The sequence below is a fragment of the Palaemon carinicauda genome, chromosome 6, assembly GCF_036898095.1.
Source record: "Palaemon carinicauda isolate YSFRI2023 chromosome 6, ASM3689809v2, whole genome shotgun sequence".
Taxonomy (NCBI): domain Eukaryota; kingdom Metazoa; phylum Arthropoda; class Malacostraca; order Decapoda; family Palaemonidae; genus Palaemon; species Palaemon carinicauda.
In genome coordinates this window covers 166313690-166338108 of record NC_090730.1, presented here as the reverse complement: position 1 = coordinate 166338108, position 24419 = coordinate 166313690, and the positions used below count along the sequence as shown (strand labels likewise).

General features: G+C 39.3%; 1 protein-coding gene across 1 annotated transcript in view; it reads left to right on the top strand.

The window, feature by feature from the left end:
- Positions 1-24419, top strand: part of Pka-R1 (protein kinase, cAMP-dependent, regulatory subunit type 1) — a 102658-nt gene that overhangs the window by 1079 nt on the left and 77160 nt on the right. The window lies entirely within an intron of this gene.

Sequence of the window (24419 nt, the reverse complement as noted above, 5' to 3'; positions counted from 1 at the left end):
TAGGTATTTAAAGGTTTAAAGGCCGCTCATGAATGGCAGAGGCAAGGGACAGTGATATTGCCCTTTCAAGCAGGACAGTGCCCTAGAGACTGACCATATATACATGATCAACACCCAAGCTAGGTCGTAGGATGGCCAGACAATGGCTGCTGATGAGTCGGCAGATAGACCTATAGGCTCCCCCAAACCCTCCATCCTTTTTTCACGAGGATAGCGAGGTTGCAGCAACCAAAGAAATTAACGAGTTTTAGCTAGACTTGAACTCCAGTCTGGCGTTCACCAGTCAGGGACGATTCTACATCGGCCACCACATCAGTTGTCATCAATTAGTTTTGAAACACCGTAAAATATACTGTGTGCCGGTGTAATTGTAATATTTAAATTAGCTTTTTGAGCTTTGTTGTTTCCACTAGCCATCATCATAAAAAGCCAGTCTTCATAAGAAAAACTGAGTAATAGTAATGAAACACCAGAGTTTTTATTTGCCAGGACTTATGGATGCATAGAAAATATGATTTTTTAATCTCATTTTCCATGGATTCCTTTGTGTCCATCATACTACAAATACCTTCTTACTTAATTGAGCTAATGACTTATTGGGGCATTGCTCTGCCGTAGCCTCCTTCTGTGCAACCGAACCGTTAGGTGGTGATTGAGACGAGTCGAATGCAACTAACTTTATTTGGATGAAGCAAGTATATATATATATATATATATATATATATATATATATATATATATATATATGTATATATATATATATGTATATATAATGTATATATATGTATATATATATATATATATATATATATATATATATATATATATATATATATAAAACCTGTTCTAGTTAAAAAAAGGCACAATGAGGCAGTAAAATTCAGGCATAAACAGGTTATCAGTGTGGTTGGAGAGTGATAACAATAATATACTAAAAAAGAAAACTAAAACTGATGGTGTACGAGCGTGTGTGATACACTCACGGTACACTTTGCTCACGATTAAACATTATTTCATTGCTCCTATGTTCTGGCAAGTGGAAAATGTTTCGCCACATGCTCTAGCCATGAGGGCTAGTATTTTAGCATTACTTTACTTATTCAGTTTATCTCTTAGTTCATGAATACAAACTTAACCAAAGAGAGTTGTAATTTCGCACTCCAGCCTCTGTTCGAACATGGACTTGTCTTCCATTACCATTATCAGACTAAGTATATCAAACAACAAATTTCTACCCTAAACTTTCATTGTTGACATTTGAAGACTGAAATAAGATCTGTAATTACAGTGTACGTTCCAATATTAAACACAAATAACAAAGGTGTTTAGAATATAAAATGTTGTGCCCTTTATTCTTTTCAAACAAATAATTTATGACAGAAGCACCACCTCTCATTTTTTTCTGAACTACAGGGTGGAAGGAGGCTTCTGTGGCCTATGCTAAGATCACAAAAGGAACAAATCAGGAATGTTTGACTAAAATTTATAACTTCGTTTAGAGGTTTTTGCCTTTAGTATATGAGATTCAAAAGTGCATAACTATATTTGAAAAGATGTTTAATTATCAAATTTCCAATGTCCTAATTGATATTACACTGTTCTATAGTGACACCAGGTCAAGTGGGGTTATCTTAGATTAGGACATAATTCTTTCATTTGATAAAAATTTTTTGAACTTTCCTTTTTTCTATGCTGAGCCGAGGCATGTCTGCCGATCTACAAGCATCCGACAACTTGAAATTTGAGATTCTGTAGAAATTCAGAAAGCCAAAGTAGGCATGCAGGCTATAAAGTAATTCCCTTTTAAATATAATAATTTTCAATATTAAACTTACCCGATAATCATGTAGCTGTCAACTCTGTTGCCCGACAGAATTCTATGGAGGGATACGCCAGCTATCACAATACTAGAAGGGGGTGTACTTACCAGCGCCACCTGTGGCCAGGTACTCAAGTACTTCTTGTTGACACCTCCTCAATTATTCCTCTGTCGTGCTTCTGACAAGACGTTCTGGGATACGCTTATGTTCTTGGAGTATTTTCACGACTTTGGTGAAGTATTTCTCTTTGATTTCGGCTGTCGCTTTACTGGAAACTTCTATTTTAGCTTAGTTAGCTTTTGGAATTAATTTGATTAATTTTGGTGACGAAGAGAGTATGAACTCTCGTTCACCTTTCAATGGCCGACCCTTCCCTTAGATGGAAGTGTTGGTGTCTAAGAGAGTATAGACTCTCTTTCTTAATTTTGCTTAACAAAAGTTATAGATTTATTTTATATCTCTCCGCCTCTTATAGGCCTCTTCGATTAACTTCCTTTTATTATAAACTTATTAAAATTAATTTTTATATTTGTTTATATTCGACCTTCCTAATAGTGGGCGGTCTTTTCTTGGTACCGAAGTTAATTAACGTGAGCCCGTCATTTCGGTTTTACCTGTTAACATATTATGCTATTTTAAGGTCTTTGAAAGAATTTCTTTGATAGTCTCGTACTTTTTCAAAGTTGAACTAACGTTTTGTTTGTCTTGGCAGTTGTTGACGTTCAGAACGTTTCAACTTGCACTCTATCGTTACGATAGAGAAAGAATGTTCACGGTTTCACATTGCAGTAAGAGTAACCGTGTCTAGCGTTTTGTTCATTCTTTCTTAACTTAATGGTTTTGATCCTAATAAGGAACTTTTCTTTTTAGGAAATATTTCAGTTTTTTCCTTTAACAATAATATGTTTTAACGATATATATGATTGGGCTCTTCTCTCAGGTTCTAAGTCAAGAGAGAGAGAGAGAGAGAGAGATAGAGACGGAGGGAGAAAGAGGATAAACGTTTCCCTCAAGCCTGCCAGGCGTACGAGTAATGTCGTTATAGTTTTGCTCTTATCCCTAGTCTCTTTAGGGGAAGAAACTAAACGTTTCTAGAGTGATCTAGTGTTTAGTCTCTTTCCAGCCACTGAATTTTCTTTCATTAGATTTTTCTGTTACATTGTAATTCTGTTTTCGCAATTACTAACTTTTGAGAAGGATAGAATTGCGTGTTTCAGGTACAAACCACTTAAAGTTTCGAGTTCAGTGAAATAAGTGCAAACAGAAATCAAAGTGATAAGTGATTAGCGCAAAGTATGTCAGTGTTATGCGTGAGGGTACTTTTGTGCGCGCCAGTCTTCCTCCCAGTCCGGGACCTCTTGCAAGCTCCCAAGCCCAGGGGAGAAGCAATGTCGAAGGGCAAAAGGGTTCGGCAGGCCTTGATCGGCGCACAGAAGTATCCTCGGTGGTTGTGGGCGTGTCTTACCGAGACCGTCACTCCCACCCGCAGACGATTGAGCCCTTATTTTGCTCGTCTGCAGAAGAGATTTAGAGGAGAAAATAAAGGCAGAGTAACGCTGGTCTCAGGTCTCAAGACCTCTTAAACGTAAAGTCAAGACCTATGCCAGACGTACGAAGTAAAGTTCAACAACCCGGATGCAGTCATTGGGTTAGCTCTGACTCTCCTCAGTCATCAGTTTGTCGGGCTGAGAGTGCGCCTACACTCCCCCCGCCTATGTTCGCTCCGCCTGATCGCAGTACCACCTGCCAGGCGTACGATGTTGTGGACTCTACTACAGTCCATACAAGCACAGCAGTCCATGCAAGCACAGCTTTCGGACCTGATGCGTGAGTGTCGTGCTGAGAGTGTTGCACCTCCTCCTCCTCCTGCACCGGTGGTGCACCAACCGCCTGCACCCGTTCAGCCTGTGCTGCACCCGCCTGCACCGGTGGTGCACCAACCGCCTGCACCCGTTCAGCCTGTGCTGCACCCGCCTGCACCGGTGGTGCAACCACTGTTATGGCTTTACCTCAGAAGTGGTCTATGCTTCAGTCCATGCAAGCTCAGCTTTCGGACCTGATGCGTGAGTGTCGTGCTGAGAGTGTTGCACCTCCTCCTCCTCCTGCACCGGTGGTGCACCAACCGCCTGCACCCGTTCAGCCTGTGCTGCACCCGCCTGCACCGGTGGTGCACCAACCGCCTGCACCCGTTCAGCCTGTGCTGCACCCTCCTGCACCGGTGGTGCACCAACCGCCTGCACCCGTTCAGCCTGTGCTGCACCCGCCTGCACTCGCTGCACCCGTTCAGCCTGTGCTGCACCCGCCTGCACTCGCTGCACCCAGTCGCAGCACCATCTGCCAGGCGTACGATGTTGAACCACTTTCTGTGTTCACTGTTCCCAGTGTTGTTCAGCCTCAGCCTTCTTTAAGGCAACCTTCGGTTTGGGATCAGGAGGATTACTCCACTCTTCCTCCTCCTCCCCTGGCTGCTCCACCGGTGGTGCAACTCTCGGTGGAGGTACAACCTCTTCCACCTGTGAGTCAGTCTCCTCAGCTGCTGCACCGAGCTCAACCCGTGCACCCTGATCCTGCGCCTCAGACACCTCTGCTTGCGGGAACTTTACCTTGTTCTGCGCAACCTCGGTCTCTTCACGCTCCACTCATACCACAGGAACAGGAACTTTCTGCACCTCCTCCTTCCACTGTTGTTGTTCCAGCTCGTTCTGACTCTGCTGTTCAGCATACCTTACCTCCATTTTCAAACCATGGCAAAAATATGAATCATGAGTTATGAATGTAAGGTAAACATTATGTTGATTTTTAAACCCCATGCAAGCATGCATAAAGCACTCTAGCACTGGTCATGGAATTTCTGAGAAATGTTAAACGCCATGCACACGCTCTGCTTTCCTTACAGCAGGCTCTGCTTACAGCAGGCTCTGCTTACTACATGCTCAACATTCAGCATGCTCTGCTTTCAGCATGCTCTGCATACAACATGCTCTGCATACGGCATACTCTGCATTCATCATGCTCTGCATACCTTATTAGCTGCATAACCTCTTATGGACTTTTATTTAAGCATAACATGCTTACAGGGAAGGTAATGGTTCCACTTCAGCCGCTAATCCCGTCTGTTACCACACCTGCTCCCATAGACCTTGAGCTGTGTTGCATGACATGCAGTCCAAGCTTAGTCCTTGTTAGAGGATTTTTTGTTTACGGAGTCAATGTGTCACGGGGAAGACGTTCAACAACCAACAGAAGGGACTTGTTGTGACGCAGTGCGGCAACCTCAGCAACCCGTTAAGGAGTTGTCTGTACGACCCAGACAGTCTAGACAGATTCGGGTTGTCACTGTACTTCCTCGCTTGCCCATGATTGACAGTTTACAGACTGTGCAGCAGTATCATGATCTTGTGTCCGGCTCCGTCAGACGACTGGCTTTTAAGAGCTCCCACAAGTCGTCGCTGTCTGGAGATTTTCAAATGGACTATGGATCTGACCAAGGAACTGGGCCTCCTGGTCAATTTTGAGGAGTCTCAGCTCGTTCCATCCCAGACCATTGTTTCCTTGGGTATGGATCTTCAGAGTCGAGCTTTTCGGACTTGTCCGTCGGCCCCAAGGATCTTCCAAGCCCTAGAATGCATCCAGAGCATGCTGAGAAGGAACCGATGCTTAGTCAGGCAGGGGATGAGTCTAACAGGGACACTTTCATCGCTGGCCCTGTTCATCGAGTTAGGGAGACTCCACCTCCGCCCCCTTCAGTATCATCTAGCTGCTCACTGGATAAAGGACATGACGCTAGATACGGGCTCAGTTCCTGTTTCCGAAGAGATGAGGTCTACTCTAACGTGGTGGAAGAACAGCATTCTTCTCAAGGAAGGTCTACCTTTGGCTGTTCAGACCCCCGACCACCGTCTCTTCTCGGACGCATCGGACACGGGCTGGGGTGCGACACTGGACGGACAGGAATGCTCGGGAACATGGAATCAGGAGCAAAGGACACTTCACATCTATTGCAAGGAGTTGTTGGCAGTTCATCTGGCCTTGATAAACTTCAAGTCCCTCCAGCTTAACAAGGTGGTGGAGGTGAACTCCGACTACACCACAGCCTTGGCTTACATCTCCAAGCAGGGAGGGACTCATTCGAGGAAGTTGTTCGAGATCGCAAGGGACCTCCTCATTTGGTCAAAAGATCGAAAGCTCACGCTGGTAACGAGGCTCATTCAGGGCGATATGAATGTCATGGCAGATCGCCTCAGCCGTAAGGGTCAGGTCTTCCCCACAGAGTGGACCCTTCACAAGAATGTTTGCAGCGGACTTTGGGCCCTGTGGGGTCAGCCAACCATAGTTCTATTCGCTACCTCGATGACCAAGAAGCTCCTCTTGTTTTGTTCTCCGATTCCAGACCCAGCAGCAGTTCGCGTGGATGCCTTTCTGCTGGATTGGTCCCATCTCAACCTGTATGCATTCCCGCCGTTCAAGATTGTCAACAGGGTACTTCAGAAGTTCGCCTCTCACAAAGGGACACGGTTGACGTTGGTTGCTCCCCTCTGACCCGCGAGAGAAGGGTTCTCCGAGGTACTGCAATGGCTGGTCGACGTTCCCAGGACTCTTCCTCCTAGAGTGGACCTTCTGCGTCAACCTCACGTAAAGAAGGTACACCCAAACCTCCGCGCTCTTCGTCTGACTGCCTTCAGACTATCGAAAGTCTCTCAAGAACTAGAGGCTTTTCGAAGGAGGCAGCCAGAACGATTGCCAGAGCAAGGACGACATCCACTCTCAGAGTCTATCAGTCTTAATGGGAAGTCTTCCGAAGCTGGTGCAAGGCCAATGCAGTTTTCCTCAACCAGTACCACTGTAACCCAGATTGCTGACTTCCTGTTACATCTAAGGAACGTAAAATCCCTATCAGCTCCTACGATCAAGGGTTACAGAAGTATGTTGGCAGCGGTTTTCCGCCACAGAGGCTTGGATCTTTCCTCCAACAAAGATCTACAGGACCTCCTTAGGTCTTTTGAGACCTCAAAGGAACGTCGGTTGTCCACTCCAGGCTGGAATCTAGACGTGGTCCTAAGGTTCCTAATGTCATCAGGATTTGAACCGTTCCAATCAGCCTCTTTTAAGGACCTCACATTAGAAACTCTTTTCCTCGTGTGCTTAGCAACAGGTAAAAGAGTAAGTGAGATCCACGCCTTCAGCAGGAACATAGGTTTCACATCTGAAACGGCTACATGTTCCTTGCAGCTCGGTTTTTTGGCTAAAACGAGCTTCCTTCCCGTCCTTGCCCTAAGTCGTTCGAGATCCCAAGCCTGTCCAACATGGTGGGGAACGAACTAGAGAGAGTACTTTGCCCAGTTAGAGCTCTTAAGTACTATCTAAGAAGGTCAAAACCATTACGAGGACAATCAGAAGCCTTATGGTGTGCTATCAAGAAGCCTTCTCTACCAATGTCTAAGAACTCAGTTTCTTACTACATCAGGCTTCTGATTAGAGAAGCAAATTCTCATCTGAAGGAAGAAGACCTTGCTTTGCTGAAGGTAAGGACACATGAAGTGAGAGCTGTGGCTACTTCAGTGGCCTTCAAACAGAACCGTTCTCTGCAGAGTGTTATGGATGCAACCTATTGGAGAAGCAAGTCAGTGTTCGCATCATTCTATCTCAAAGATGTCCAGTCTCTTTACGAGTACTGCTACACCCTGGGTCCATTCGTAGCAACGAATACAGTAGTAGGCGAGGGCTCAGCCACTACATTCCCATAATCCCATAACTTTTTAACCTTTCTCTTGAATACTTTTTATGGGTTGTTCGGTCGGCTAAGAAGCCTTCCACATCCTTGTTGATTTGGCGGGTGGTCAATTCTTTCTTGAGAAGCGCCGAGGTTAAAGGTTGTGATGAGGTCCTTTAGTATGGGTTGCAGCCCTGTATACTTTAGCACCTTTGGGTTGATTCAGCCTCCAAGAGGAACGCTGCGCTCAGTAAGGAAGACGAACTTAAAAAGAGACAGAGTAACGGTTCAATTCGACTTCCTTACCAGGTACTTATTATTTCATTGTTATTTGAGATAACTGTTATATGAAATATGGGATACTTAGCTATCCTTTAATCTTGTACACTGGTTTTCACCCACCCCCCTGGGTGTGAATCAGCTACATGATTATCGGGTAAGTTTAATATTGAAAAATGTTATTTTCATTAGTAAAATAAATTTTTGAATATACTTACCCGATAATCATGATTTAATTGACCCTCCCTTCCTCCCCATAGAGAACCAGTGGGACCGAGGAATAATTGAGGAGGTGTCAACAAGAAGTACTTGAGTACCTGGCCACAGTATTGTGATAGCTGGCGTATCCCTCCATAGAATTCTGTCGGGCAACAGAGTTGACAGCTACATGATTATCGGGTAAGTATATTCAAAAATTTATTTTACTAATGAAAATAACATTTTTCTTTTCCCCAAAATGAGCTAATTATTTATGTTTAATGGAAGAGATAAGCACCGGTGGTAACGGACACAGATCTAAGGAAATGTAGGCTAACTTTAGGCTTAAGCTAGACCTATGAATTTTAATCATCTAGGATGCTGTTTAAAGGTCGCTCATGAATAGCAGAGGCAAGGGACAGTGACATTGCCCTAGCAATCGGGTGAATGCCCTAGAGACTGACCATATATGATCACCGCCAAAGCTAGGACCAGGGAGGGCCAGGCAGTGGCTGCTGATGACTCAGCAGATAGACCTATAGGCTCCCCCAAACCCCCCGACCTTAGCTCACAAGGATGATAAGGTTGCAGACACTAATGGCTCTAACGAGTCTGAGTAGGACTGGAACTCCCGTCTGCCCACACCAGACAGAGATGTTACCAATCAGGCCACCCACACCCCTACGTACTCGAACTGATTTAGGAAGTTTTGTTCTTACTTGGCAAAAAGATTAGTACTGTATCTGAATGGTGCATGGGTATAATTATGCTACCGGATGTTTTATGACTTCCCAATGTTCACTAGCAGATGTTTGGTATAATGATGGCTACCCTTTGTGCAAGAAGTGTATGGAGGAGTAATATATATTAATATTTTTATAAAGGAAATAAAGACCTCAAGCTATGCTATCTTCCTAAGTAGCAATCTCTTTAACTGATGAATGTCTCGTGTGCAAAAATGATATGCGATCATAAAATGATTTTCTTGAGAAACTTGTGACCTTTAGCTGACTCTTCCCACACTTACATTAGGGAAAATGTTAACCTGTTGATTGCCAAAGGGCAAATAGGATAGGGTATTACTCACTAACCTAGAGGTGCACTCAGTAGAGCGCAGACCTCTGTTGCGGCAGCTCCTCGTATGGAGTTTAGAACAGTCCTTTCCTCCAAGAGAGTGCGACCAACACCCTTGGATGTTGGTAAGGTCTTGCAGTCCATTGAGAGGATACCTTTGAATTGTTCAGGGTTACCTAACAGAACGCTTCCCTCAAACGGATTTCTTGCTTGCCTAAGCCTCCGATGAGTGAGTTAACAAGGTTCATGAGCTCTCCTTTAGTATTCCTCATACTGAACACGGGACAGATCTTGTCCCCCTTTGTCCTTGAACTTCTAGCTAAAACCCAGAATCCTTCGGTTCTCAATTCCAGGATTTCTTTGTCTAGGATCACAAGCCTTTGAGATGTAACCGACGATCTTGATCGGCTATTTTTGGGTCTCTAAGGGCACTCTACCGCTACCCCAAATGTATGCTAGTAACTCGACCTCACCTGCAGCTCCTCTTCCTCAACACAAGGAGATGGAAGAATAAGGTGACTAAATATGATTTTTTCTTGGCTGAGGGAAGCCATTGACTGTACCCTTGTCATCCTCGCTTTCTGTTCAGGGTAAAACTCATGATGTCTGGAATAGCCACAGACCTGTCATTCCATAAGAATCTCTATGGTGTCGGTGCTCCAGGCAGCTGCATGGAAAACATCAGACGACGATAGCTGCCCATTACCTGCGGGAATCGACCCACAGGTCCCTAGATACCCTTTCACTAGGATATCAGCAGGTGGTATAGCTGCCTCGGCTCATTTCACAGGACTTTTTAGCATCACATCAAAGATGGCGGTTAGATGTCGGCCAGGCGAAAGTGAAATTTGACTGGCCCTTTTCTTTCACTTTCCCCACTATTGGGGCACAGCATCGGAAACCCTGTCAGCTAGAATTGATTAGCTTGCATGTAAGCCACACTTTACAGGTAGCTTTTTTTATTATATGGTATAAAAGTCATTCAAACATTTCTTAAAAGGGGCAGTGTGTTATAACCTGGCAAACCCATTTGTATGCATACAGTATAACACACTGGTGGAACTAGGCAACTGGTAGCTTTTATATTTCATGGTATAGAAGTGTCATTTAAACACACATTCCTCACATGGGACAGTATGTTTTAACCTGGCAAACCTATTTGAATACATAAAGTATAATAAACAGGTGGAACCAGTCATATTCATTGGTATACATATTCTCTACTGTTACGACAGATTTTCTGCTCTACATCCTGTGTTGTATGAGCCATAGGCCCTTTGGTGCTGTCAAACCAGCGGTGCACAATGTGTAAAAGAACCTTAGCTTTGCACCATTGAAAAAAAGTGCAATTTCTTGGGTAACTTGGGATAAGTTTCCAACCAGTTAGAAGGGGCCTTCTCCCCCACCTAAGGATGAAGGTTTATATTTGTACTGGAAAAATTACAAATTTGGAGACTATCCTTTACTTATACTTTCTCGCTATCACCAACTCCCTAGTAAGTCCCAGCTACAATCAAAGTGACTACTCAGTGGCTGGTAATTATCAGTCAACTGTTTACACCTCATTATGAAATTTTTAACTGCCATGTTCTCCAGTTTTGCTTTTCTCTCCTATATAAAGAACTTAAGTTTATATAGTCAGGAAAAATACAAATTATCTCATACATTTTATCAAAACACACAGTTGCCCATTTAGTATTTTATGTTGCTTATTGATTTGTATTTATCACTTTTTGAAAAACTAAATTTACATTTTTACAGGGTATAGCAGTGTTGCCATCTACTCTAGACTGAAAGGTCGTTATGTCTGAAAAATTCAGTCTCCCTTGTACATTTTGCTCCATCCATGGTGCGTCACCTTGCCATTTTTAAATGGACACCATTCAGGACTGTGATGGGTACATTTAAAAGTGGCCGTAGATACCTGTTGTTATTTGAAAGCGCGAAAATGTCACTGACGGCATATGGCAAAAAGTTGAAATATGTGAAAGTTGCCTAAGTTGTGTAACACTTCTATATGGAATCTGCTTTGACCTGCACTCAGTGTACAGCCTGTAGAGGCCAAGATTGTGATGCAAGGAATGTCAGGGTTTCTCTGATACAGAAATTCTAATACTGTATAGGGACAAAAGAGGAGGAGACAGAACTTAGAAAAGAACCAATGGTATCGGCTTGAGAAATTCCAGCAGCCCTACTTTGGTTTTATGGGTCCACATATTATCGAGTTCCCAGTTCTTAGTGTGCTCTTCTCCAATACAAATAGTACCTGGATGGAATAGCGAAGTGGTCTTTCCCAGCTTCGATGACACTTTTAGAAGGGCTTACTCTTACTCCTGCTAATGTCACTCTGTCATGACAATACATCCTTACAATACATCTTGTTAAGAGTTGATATAATAGCATCTCTTTGGTAGGATTTGTTTTGGGAAAAATTGCAATGCAGTAGACCCATAAGGCATTCGTTAAAGTTGTAACAAGCTTACTGTGGTATTGATGCCTTCTGGCTTGCTACAGTGTGAAACCAAGCAACAGTTTCTGGTTATGCTTAATGTCCTTACTCTTAAAAGGTCGGCTATCTTTACCTTATGCTTCTGCTCCAGCCATTTTGTTTGCTCCTGTGTCTTGGCCAGTGGCTGCCAGATGACTTGGAATTTGTATGCATTTATAGCAGTTCCTACCAATACCCTTCTACATTTTCTTTTCTTTCAGCAGGAGACTATCAAATATTTAATCCTCTCGAGCAGTTTTTCTGTTTTTACTAGAAGAATCCTGTGTAGCATAACCCTGTAGATTTTTCTTTCGCTCCCGATTCTTAATCCCTGTCGTATCAACACACATCTCCGGAAGAAACGCTTTCTTCATCACCTTCTAAGGAAGGCTTCTTCCAGATTTGTGCGTTCTCAAGGATTTTTTGTTCGTTCCTTATTTATTGTCCCAATCTCTCAGGAGTCTGATTTGCACTTGGTTCTTCCTGTTTCTTTTTTTAAATTTTTATCTTGCTAACCTCCCCTGAGAACTTCACTCTGCCAAGGAACTTATAAATTTCTAGATACCAAATCATTTTACTTGGTATGTAGACGTTCTCGTGAGTGATTAGTAGTTCAAGTTACTTGGTCAAGGAAGAAGGTGATCATGGAGCCCTATTAAGCAAACTGATTCTTGTGGTATGATTGGAGTCATATGGGCAAATTATTTCTCTTTACATTGAATTAAATTTTGTCCTGAAAAAATGGGTTACTGTCTGTAACCTTACGTTCTGGGCTTACATTATCGTTACTCAATCTCTTGGTTATACTGTATTCCAAAATTTTAAAAATGAATAACTCTTAAATACTCCTCTTATTGGGTAAAAATCTTGCACAAGAAACTGGCTTCATTTTCTATGATATGAACTTTGCTTTATAGCAAAGAGTATGTGGGTTTTGTGATTACTAACACTAGTTAGGAGTTCAGAGGGTTCATCATTATAAAGACTATGATGCCCTGCAGCTTCATTTGCCGTCCTTGCTCTCAAATACTTTATAGAGGAAAACATGCAAGTGCATTTTAATCCCTGCTAATTTTATACTTGAGAACTGATAAAGTTGTTCAGCATCACATGACCACTATCTTAGCCCATCTCTTAAAAGATCAACTCTTGGATGAAGGTAGTCTGTATGCTGATTATGAGGCTGTATCATGCTCATACTGAGATCATTGTCAAGGTAAATAGCAAAATTTTACAGAGATGGCCTACCTCCTTTTCATTACACAGTACCTTAGATATAATGTACCTCAGGTATGTCAACAAATATTCAATTGATCTTGTTGGTGGCGTGTGGAAAAAAGTAAAAGGATTTTCATTGTTTCATTGTTGTTTTGAGTCCTTCATCGGGCTTTGGTGACACCGTTCTGATCATTTACATTACTGGTCTTCATTATGAACTTTGATTGGAATTAGTCTGTCCCCATGTACATTATTTCTAATGGCTCCTTATGGCTTGTGTAGCGGCAAAACATTTGGTCTTTTATTCATGGGTACAGTGCTGTACATGAATAAGAGAAAAACATTTTTGGTGATCCAACCACTGAGGACCAAGTTAGGGATTCCAGAATTAATTTAGCTCAAAGGCCGCTAGCTGTTAATGCATGCTTTGTGTGCTTCAGGTGGATGTTTCATTTTCACTTTGAAATTGAATGCTGGGTTGCTGGTATTCCATCTCCCTGCTTTCTTTTGTATGGGCAGGAACCTGTGGTCAAAATTAACTTGACTTTCAGGCTAGAAGTGGAAATTAGAAAGGCAAGGAGTTTAATGTAGAATTCTTCCACTGAGTAGAATCACAGTTCTTGTTAAACAATGGTTTGTACACATTAAAAAAAATTTTTAATTGTTATGTAGGCCTAATTATGCAAATGCTCTCAAGAATACCATTCCTCATTTTTACTTTTGGTCCTGGAATTTACTTTAGGTGGTGAAAAGTGTCAATTTTTGAAGTAAGCGAAATGATTTTTGTATGGTTGGACAATGCATCTCCCATGGTTTAATCTGGTGCAAAACTCAAGTTTCTATTTTCTCTACATGTCTTTACCACTCTCTTAATGTATGTGGAAATCCTTTGTCAGAAACATTGATAGTTTTTTTGTTATGGCGTTGCTGGTTGCAGCTTTACGCACCCTTTGTCTTCATGGATTAGCAATAGAGATACTGGTTGAAAAATGATTTACCTTAGCAGGTGATACCTGTGATGGTTGGTTTTACTTTATGATGTTTTGATATTAGGAAGGGAAAAAATTAGCAGTTTATTTACAAACATTCCAAAGATGAATAGAGCTTTTGGTTAATTTACAAACATTCCAAAGATAGAGATTCCAGTTTATTTACAAACATTCTAAAGATGAATAGAGCTTCTAGTTAATTTACAAACATTCCAAAGATAGAGATTCCAGTTTATTTACAAACATTCTAAAGATGAATAGAGCTTCTAGTTAATTTACAAACATTCCAAAGATAGAGATTCCAGTTTATTTACAAACATTCCAAAGATGAATAGAGCTTCTAGTTTATTTATAAACATTCCAAAGATGAATAGAGCTTCCAGTTTATTTACAAACATTCCAAAGATGAATAGAGCTTCTAGTTTATTTATAAACATTCCAAAGATGAATAGAGCTTCCAGTTTATTTACAAACATTCCAAAGATGAATAGAGCTTCCATGTATTCTTTCATCATTTTCACCATCATCATCTTGTTTGCATATCAATTTCAGAACATTTTAGTAATGAAGTTAATAAATGTGTAACAGAGTATAGCTTTTGTCTGTTTCCAGATATGCACAGCATTTTGCTAAACAATTCCTATATGCAGATCTTGAAACTTGATAGAAAAACTTTCAGATATTGAGAAAAATTGATTATTTGGTCCAAAAATTGCTTTGTGTGAATACTCTTACATGGTCTTTATCCTATTTCTGATGCTGTATTCGTGGGCTTACTTTTACTTCAAGTAATAGAAATTACTAATACAAGATTTCTTTCTCGGCATTTTTTTTTTTACTATATTATACTGTGTGTTTATTTTACTGTGCCACACAGCCGTTCCACAGTTCTTCTTGTGTCTATGCTTTTAATTGGTGTTTGTACTCCTGTTATTTGCGCATGCGCTAATTTCCATGCATGTGTTGTTGACCTTTGAATCTCGGTTGTAGAAAACTGTTCGATGTTTACCAATAAATTGTTTAAAGTCAATTCCACTCGTTGTTCACCTTATTGGTGCTGTACTGTACTTCTCTCTTTACTTGCCTTCCAATCTAATCCCACCATGCTGGCCATTATAGTTCATTCTCTCGTCTGATTTGACATGAGTATTTTACTATAGAGTCCCACATCTAATATGTGGTAATCCACGATCATCAAGTTGCTTGGTTTAGTGACCATAAGTAGTGTACTTCCTGATTTGAGTTTATATTTTCAGGAGGCAGATCTATTGACTTTGAGGATAATCCTACTCTTTTGTATGATTGTATCAGTTCTGGTATAGGTAAAAAGGACATTGGTTCGCTCATGAAATGCAATAGTGTGTAAATTTGATGTGATGATATGAAGCTTCATTTAGTTTCTATCATGTTTATGCGTCATAAATGGAATAAATATAAACAAAGCATAGCCAGTAAGGAAGGAGGTTGTTACGGTTTCTGGTTTGATGGCTGTACTGGCTTACCAGTACAGTTTAAACTTAACCCTTTTACCCCCAAAGGACGTACTGGTACGTTTCACAAAAGCCATCCCTTTACCCCCATGGACTTACCGGCACGTCCTTGCAAAAAAATGCTATAAATTTTTTTTTTTCATATTTTTGATAATTTTTTTGAGAAAATTCAGGCATTTTCCTAGAGAATGAGACCAACCTGACCTCTCTAGGACAAAAATTAAGGCTGTTAGAGCAATTTAAAAAAAAAAAATACTGCAAAATGTGCTGGGAAAAAAATACCCCTTGGGGGTTAAGGGTTGGAAATTTCCAAATAGCCTGGGGGTAAAAGGGTTAAGATACTGCTCTTATGAAAAGAAGCTGAAAACAGTTTTTGTTGTACTGGCTTCTGTCTATGAAACACAACTTTTATAATTGATTTCTGTCAGAATTACCATATATCAATGTGTATCTAATACAGTACTAGAGAGATAATTTGTAAATGAATTGCAATAACCATCTTGGCCATTCTCAAGATTTCATAGTTTTATTTTTATTTTTCAGGTGAGTGTTTTAAACATGGAGTTGGTTTGAACATCTGTTTAATGGTAAGAGGTTTTTTTTTTTAGTTTTCAATGCATCAAGTTACTGTAGTTTATTTTGTATGCTGTTAGTGGATAAATACTTTGTATTCAGTTACGGTGATGTATAGTTCCATTAAATAGTTTTAACATCGAAGCAATTATTCTGCTTATGTGTCCTCCCTCATTTAGTGTACTGTACTGTATACACAGTACTTTGGTGTACTGTCTTTTACAAAAATTATTCTATTTGAAATTGTTGAAAACCTTGAGTCTTTTTAGTATTGCGGTAGCCTACTAGAAACGTCCCTGCTTAACGATCGCCGGACTGGTGTTTGATTACCCGCTGAAACTCGATAGTTTCTTGTAGTGCTTGTGAGCTATAGGGATGTGGGGTTGGAGGAGCCTATAGGTCTACCTGCTGAGTCAACGGCAGCCATTGCATGGCCCTCCCTGGTCCCAGATTGGGGGGAGAGGGTGCTTAGGTGGTGATCATATGTATATATTGTCAGTGTCTAGGGCATTGTCACTTGTCTCTGGCCTTCATGAGTAACCTTTAAATGATATGAAATAGTCTCAAGTAATTACTATTGGTGACAATGTGAAATTTTATATTATTTTAGGGCAGTGACTTTTCCAACTAGGGTTATAGCTTAGCTTGTAATAATAATAGAAACAATCCTAGTCAATCTCCTAATAGACTAACACTCCCTGAAGGGCATGTTCATACCCTAGTACAGTTTGCATCAAACTCAGCAAGTTCAATAGGTCCTTTAAAGTGTCAACTTTTGCCTCGTCTGTATTGCTTTTATTTTCATTTTCAATTTGTTTAATAAGATTTTTTCGCTTGGCAGTTTGGTTTAGGTTTTGATTTAATTTTCATTCATTTTTTTTACTCTCCCTTTCCATCTAAAAACCTCCGTTTGGTACTTCATAAGTGTGAAGAATGTGACTCTATAGTTAGAGTATGTTTCAGGATTTTACATAATATTTTATGGGGTTGAGTTGTAGATTTATTTATTTGTCAAAGACTGTAGAATATGTCTCTTGGAAAGGTGTTTGTTACTCAGCATTTGTATTTGCATTAACATTCACTCCTGTGACCTTTGGTCTTGGACAAAAGTTTGCTACATCTTAAAAATAGTAAGATAAATTTCAGTCTTTTGTTTATTTAACTCTTGATATTCATATTGCTGTTTCTCTGAAAGCTCGGTTTTATAGAAGTTTATCCCTAAAATACTGAAATTTAAATTTTCTTTCCTTCTAATAGGCTCATGTCTCGAGTAAAATCGTGTGACAATTTATTGGTTAATGGCAAGGCTTTAAGTCTCTTCAGTCAAAATTATTACCTCTGCCAATGAAGTAAGAAGGAGATTATATTTTACCCCTGTTTTGTTTGTTTGTTTTTGAACAGCTTTCTGACCATAATTTTAATCATAGGCTCATGTCTCAAGTAAAATCGTGTGACAATTTATTGGTTAATGGCAAGGCTTTAGGTCTCTTCAGTCAAAATTATTACCTCTGCCAGTGAAGTAGGAAGGAGATTGTTTTATCCCCTGTTTTGTTTGTTTGATTTTGAACAGCTTTCTGGCCACAATTTTAATCATAGAGTGATTAAACTTTTAGGGATTAACCTGTTATGTAAAAAGCTGGGAAAAAATTAGATTTTGGAAGATCAAGATCACGGTCAAGCAAAATGTCCAATTTACGTAATCAGCCATAAGTTTGGACATTATTGTCACAGACACTTCAAGCCTGGTTCATATTTGAGTGTATGAAAATCAACGCCAATTAATATGTTGAGGTCAAGGTCAAGAAATAAGCTGCCGCGGCGGAGGTCTGTGCTCTTTTGAGTGCCCCTCTAGTTTCCTATCTCAAAGTACAGTTTGAAATACTCCACTCTCGATTGTTTCTCTAAAAGATCTCTTGAAATACAGGCCTTGAGATTTTATCTGAATATGTAAATATAATCCCCAACACCAAGTAACTAAAAATTGAATTTTTTTAAAAAATAAAATATATAAATTATAATTGAACTAAAAAAAATTTTTATTAGGCCACACCACCAACACCCTAAAGGACTTAGAACCCAACAATCTTAATAAGCAAACCAGGATTCTGTAAGATAGTGTTTAGTAAAAACAGACTTGATACGCCATTGACCAGCTGTTAAAAATCTGTTTTCAAAGAAAGAATTCTGCCAAAAAAAAATATAGCGAATCTCAACCTTCAAGGCTTACATTAGATTTCAATTAAATTATTTGAGATATTCTGACAACCTGCAACAAGAAAAGACTTTCCATTTTTGGACAGAGGAGGAGTAGGTACTTTAACCCCACGAATTAGGGACACAATACTGAACAGCTCTTACTGGACAAAGAATTCTATTTTCTGATGTAATAACCTCATACATATCCAAAGAGGTTAATGTTTAAAAAATTATGGGAAACTCTTGGTCTTAAAATAATTTTTTTCTCTGAAAGAAAACAAAAAAAAAGAGAAAATCATCTTGTTCCTCAAAGCTTACTTTAGAAGATAGTGCTTGTAGTTCACTTATGCATTTATTGAAAGCCAATGCCAATAGGAAAAGTGTTTTACCCTTGAATTCTTTAAAACCACATCTAAATAGACCCAACCACAGTAGGCCTTTCAGTGCTGAAAGCACTAAATACATCTGCTATAATATATGAAACATTGATCCCATCTTGGTGTTTTAGCACAGAAAGAAATGTGCATTTATTTCTCTTAATGACTGAAATTGAAAGCTTTTCATTAAAAGGAAAGTACAAAAAGTTGACATTTATCCAGGCTAGGTCTAGTCACTGATACTCCTAGATTTGATCCAATCAAAGTAAACATTTCATTATCTTTGATGACTTGTCGTTAGGAACCTATGATAGCCAATAAAATATTTAGAAGGCCATGAAAACTTTTGTTTCTGAGAATACAGTGGATAGTCTTCATACCGTTCATAACGTTCTTGAAAACTTCGACAACAGAGGACACATCTGTGAAGCATTTGCTTTGTGGCCAAAATGGGGCTATTAGTCTCCTACTGTATGCTGGAATCCTGAACTTGTTTATCACCTGTTGAATCATGGCGGATGGTGGAAATACATAAAAATCCAGATATGACGTGTCTTGTAACGACATCAAACTTCCATGAAGTAGGTGAACTAAACTCCTCTTATCTTTTCGTTCAGTAACATTGCAGTCGTGGCTATGTTCAGTTGACTGTCCCATTTCCAAATTTCTAGACAGACTGACTGATGTAGAGACTATTCATTTAGAAGAAACTTACTCTTTCTGCTTAAATTATGAGCTAAGATGTTAGAATTTTTCAGAATATTCTATGGAAGAAGTCTTGCTCCTCTTAAATTTGTCAAAGTTAACAGCACCTCCACTGTCCGGTACAGGGATTTTGACGTTGTCCCCTCTAGGTTCTGGATGTTAATGACTTGGTCACTCCCCATCCTTCCTTTAAAGCATCAGCCAACAGAGAAAGGTTTAGTAATTTCATTTCCTAAGAAACTCTCTTAAGTTAATTGCCTTTGATTATCACACCAATTCGGCAGTTAAATTAGTTTTTTCACTATAGGAATTGAGATTATCTAGATATACTATCCTGTTTCGATGCAGATCTATATGAAATTAGAACTCTCATTTTAGGTGTCCCAGCAGAATGAACTACTTTGAGGAAGCTTTTGGCCTCATCCACATCCAAACCGACAAAGCCTTCAACATTTTGAACTTTTTCAGCAATAGAAGAAATTACTGTATCGTTTGCTCTGGTAGAAAACTTAAGGGGAACTGTTGCTATTATCATTTCCAAATATAGAATCTTCTGAGTCTGAACCAGGAGAGACTATAGAATCTTGAGAGTTTGAACCAGGAGACTATAGAATCTTCCGAGTCTGAACTAGGAGAGAATTCTTTAAATTAACCAGGATTCCCAACCAATCCAGTAACCAAAGCAACTACAGTCACTGAATCTGAATCCTTTCCAACGAATCTCTTAGAAATAGCCAATCATCCAGGTGTGAAATAACTCTAGGCCCCAAAATCCCTCGCTATTTCAAAATAAGTGTGCCATATTCCTTGTGAGCACCTAAAGGGCTGTCCTTAGACTGAAATATAGGCACATGAATTGGTACACCTTTGACTTGTTGAAGAAATAAAGGTAGTTTCTCGCATTGAGATCAATTGGCATGTGAAAATATGCATGTGAGAGGTCTGTTGTAAACTTTCAATCTGTTTTCTTGATTGCCCGTAGAACTGTCAAGGGAGTTTCCATCAAAAACTGTGAGAATTAAACTTAAAGTTTGAGACTTTTAGAATTTTTCTCCAACCCCCTGAAGGTTTGGGGAGCAGGAATAACCTATTGTAAAACCCCAGGGCATGGTGTAAGATGTCTTCTATCACATCTGTCCCTAGAAGGTTCACAAGTTTTAATTTAAACATCTAAGCCTTTGCTAGGTAACTGATAAGGAATTGGCTTCTAAGACAACTGGGAGTGGAGGCAAGAATCGGCTAGCCTACTTTGATTACAGCTAGCACCCATGTGTCAGTATGAAGGTTTTCCCAAACATGATAGAAGTGGGAAAGTGTTTCACCTACTGGAATTTGCTGTGAAGGACCGTCATAGCGTTCTTCCAAAAGATCTAAGAGTTTGGTTGGCAACTCTTCCAGAATGTCTACTAGAGTGGAAGCCTGGTGCTCTACCACTGTTACAAAAGGTAAACTAGAGACATTTCTTGGGAGGTTGAAACTGTTGGCCTAAACGCGGAAACTTGGGTATTCATTTTATGCTTGGAACTTTTGATTTTTTCGGCAACGATTATTAACAATTTTCATTAAGAGGAATGGGGAGACCTTTACATTCCTTACAACAGTTATTTGAATCACAATACTGTTTCCGACATGTGAGAAAGAAATGTGGTTCATGTTGCCAAAAACAGTTCCCTTAAATAATATATGCAGTAGTTGTTAACAAATTTAGAAGAAGACTTTTTAACACTCAAAAAGAATTTAACAATCTGGAGGATGGGGCGTGAGTGTTAGACTGAGAAGACAAGGAGTTTCTGGCATTCCCAAGGTTTTCTTCTTACCATTAACCATTAGAATGTCTCAATTACTTTACTTGGGGCATGAGTCTGTTTGAAGGAAAGAAAATGTAAAATTTAAAATTTTACAAGTGAAGGTGGATAAAACCTAGCAGTATATTATTATTATTATTATTATTATTATTATTATTATTATTATTATCATTATTATTAATTGCTAAGCTACAACCCTAGTTGGAAAAGCAGAATGCTATAAGCCCAGGGGCTCCAACAGGGAAAATAGCCCAGTGAGGAAAGGAAACAAGGAAAAATAAAATACTTAAAGACCAGTAACACTAAAAAAATATCTCCAATATAAACTATGAAAACTTTAACAAAACAAGAGGAAGAGAAATAGGATTGAATAGTGTGCCCGAGTGTACCCTCAAGCAAGAGAACTCTAACCCAAGACCGTGGAAGACCATGATACAGAGGCTGTGGCACTACCCAAGACCAGATAACAATGGTTTGATTTCGGAGTGTCCTCCTAGAAGAGCTGCTTACCATAGCTAGAGACTCTTCTACCCTTACCAAGAGGAAAGTAGCCACTGAACAATTACAGTGCAGTAACCCCTTTGGTGAAGAAAAATGTCAATAAATTAAGGCAATCCCTAAAGAAATATTTCTGACATATTGTACAGTAAACGCAAGCGGAAAATCCATGAAGAGAGCAAGAAAAATAGGACAACATAAAACTGACAAAAGAAAATATAAAAATGATAAAAGTAATTATAATGATCAATGTGTTGTCAAGAGGAAATATACAGTAAATCAGTTGTCCTTTATCCAAGTGGTAGAAAGTGGTGTGTATAAAATTGGAGCGACTTGGTTTTTCTCACTTCCAAGGAACTTGCAATAGCTAACTTTAAATGGGGTATGGCCTGACTCGCTTAAATTTTTGCAGTCTAATTTAAACTATGAAAACGTTGCCAAGTACAGTAGTACTGTACCTTGGTTTAAGAGTTTAATCCATTCCTGGAGCGAGCTTGCAACCCTAAATGCTTCTAAACCAGAAAAAATTTTCCCATAATGAGTGAAGTAAATTCACTCGATGCCTTTCACACTTTTATAGATACACATAAGCACTCATTTTTAATTTTGTAGTGTTATTCGAAAAACAAATTATAACCCCTAACATCAGAAAGCAATACAAATTAATAATTCACAAAGAATAGAAATATATTGACAATAACTTGCTCTTTACCTAGGAGAAGGAGGTTAAAGTTGGTGGCAGCTTGATCCTCCTTCCTCATGAGCATATGTGGTAGGATATCGGGATTTTTTCACTGAACCATGTTTATTATCACTAATAGTAGCGCTTAATTTACACTTCGTGGACACTTGGTCCTCTAATTTACTACTGTACACATTTATACGGTATTCAATTTTGACAAGGAACCTATCTAGAGAGACTACTTTTCTCTTTAAAATGTCTTGAAAAAGAGATAGAAATTATGTGAACACTGCATGTGTGAAGTGTGCACTGCTTGACTTGATTTTGTGCTAGTCTCATTAGTACTTGTCCACAATAAATGCGCATATGGAGGGAAATTTTTGTTGGCAAACAGATACAATGCTTTCACACTGAGTTTAATTTTTATGCTCTTATTCAGTTACTTGTAAACAGAAGTAATACCTTATATATACAAAAAAATTCTTATGAAAAAATTTTGTAATATTGGAGAGTCGTGAAGCACGTTCGAGACTTTAAATAAGTCATTCTTGTGGTGTGCATTTTAGTTTAGTCAAGAGGTAAAAATGAAATTAATAAACATTGAATATAGTTTCATGTGATCATTTCAGATAGAAACTACAGTACAAGGACATTTTTGTAGATAGTTATGATTCCAAGAAATTTGAGTACAGTATCAAGATTTTGGTGCAAAATTTAGTTTGTCTTATGTTGGTGCTTGTTTCCAGTTTTCAATTATAGAACCTATTTGGTAAAAAGTTCTGGCATTGTATTTGTGTTAATTCTAGTCCCAGTACTCCTTATTTGATTGGAAAGTATGTTTTTTGTTAAGTTGATATCATATATTTTGTTTCATTCAAGTGATATGAATTTCATCAGTTATACATACTCCTGCTGTCATCTGTTATCCTGTATGTGTGCAATATTAGAATTGGTCATTGTGGTGGATAGAAAATTTTGTAAATATCACACATCCCTTTCCTCAAAAGATTGTGATCTATAGTGATCCCTGATTTTACAAGTACTTTCGATATTAGTATTTGAGTATTAAAACGTGATAAGGTATTTTGACGTCTTAGGGTTGGGGTTGTTTCCATTTTTGATCCAGGTCCATGTGTTTGAATTTGTTTTTGCTATAATTTAGGACTACAGTACTGTAGTAGGTTTGTCCCCGTATGATGAATACAGTATTTGCTTTTAACACTTCATGTTTTTCATATCTTGTTTCTGTAATGTTCATGGATGGAACTTATTCAAAATAGATTCTCTCTCTCTCTCTCTCTCTCTCTCTCTCTCTCTCTCTCTTTCTCTCTCTCTCTCTCTCTCTCTCTCTCTCTCTCTCTCTCTCGTTAGATATGCGTCTTCGCTTTTGTCGGTAGTATGTTGGCCAGGACACCATCCACCTGTTGAGATCCTACCACTAGAGAGTTATTGTTCTTTGATTGGCCAGACAGTACTACATTGGATCCCTCTCTTTGGTTACGGCTCATTTTGTCTTTGCTTACACATACACTGAATAGTCTTGCCTATTCTAACCATATTCTCCTCTTGTCCTCATTCACCTGACAGCACTGAGATTACCAAACAATTCTTCTTTGCTCAAGTGGTTAACTACTGCAATGTAATTGTTCAGTGGCTATTTACCTCTTGGTAATGGTAAAAGGAACACACTAGCAATGGTAAACAGCTCTTCTAGGAGAAGGACACTCCAAAATTAAACCATTGTTTTCTGGTTTTGGGTAGTGCCATAGCCTTTGTACCATTGCCTTCCACTGTCTTGGATTAGAGTTCTCTTGCTTGCTTTATATGTGAAGGATCTAATTTAATGTTGCTACTGTTCTTGAAATATTTTATATTTGTTTGCTTTCCTCACTGGGCTATTTTTTCCTGTTGGAGCCCTTGGGCTTATAGCATCTTGCTTTTCCAAATAGGATTATAGCCTAGTTTGTTATATTAATATATTAATGCAAAAGTGTGGGGTACTGATATTAATTAAAGAATTCTTAAGAGACCTTTCACTTAATTGCCAAATTTTCTTCCTTCCACAGAATTTATATCACTATGAAAGCACTACATTTTCGTGTGTTGCATATTTATTCAGCTTTGGTTTGTTGTTTTGTTCTATAGAATCACTAGTTAATTAAATTCATCATGATATTTGATTGACCACTTTGGATTAGTGAGCTCTTTCTAACACTCCTCCTTGGTGTATCTTGCAATATCCTGTTTATAAGTACCCGCACCCTTTTACCTTATCAGAAACTGCTGTGTGTAAGGGGAAGTAATTGGGTGGAAAAGT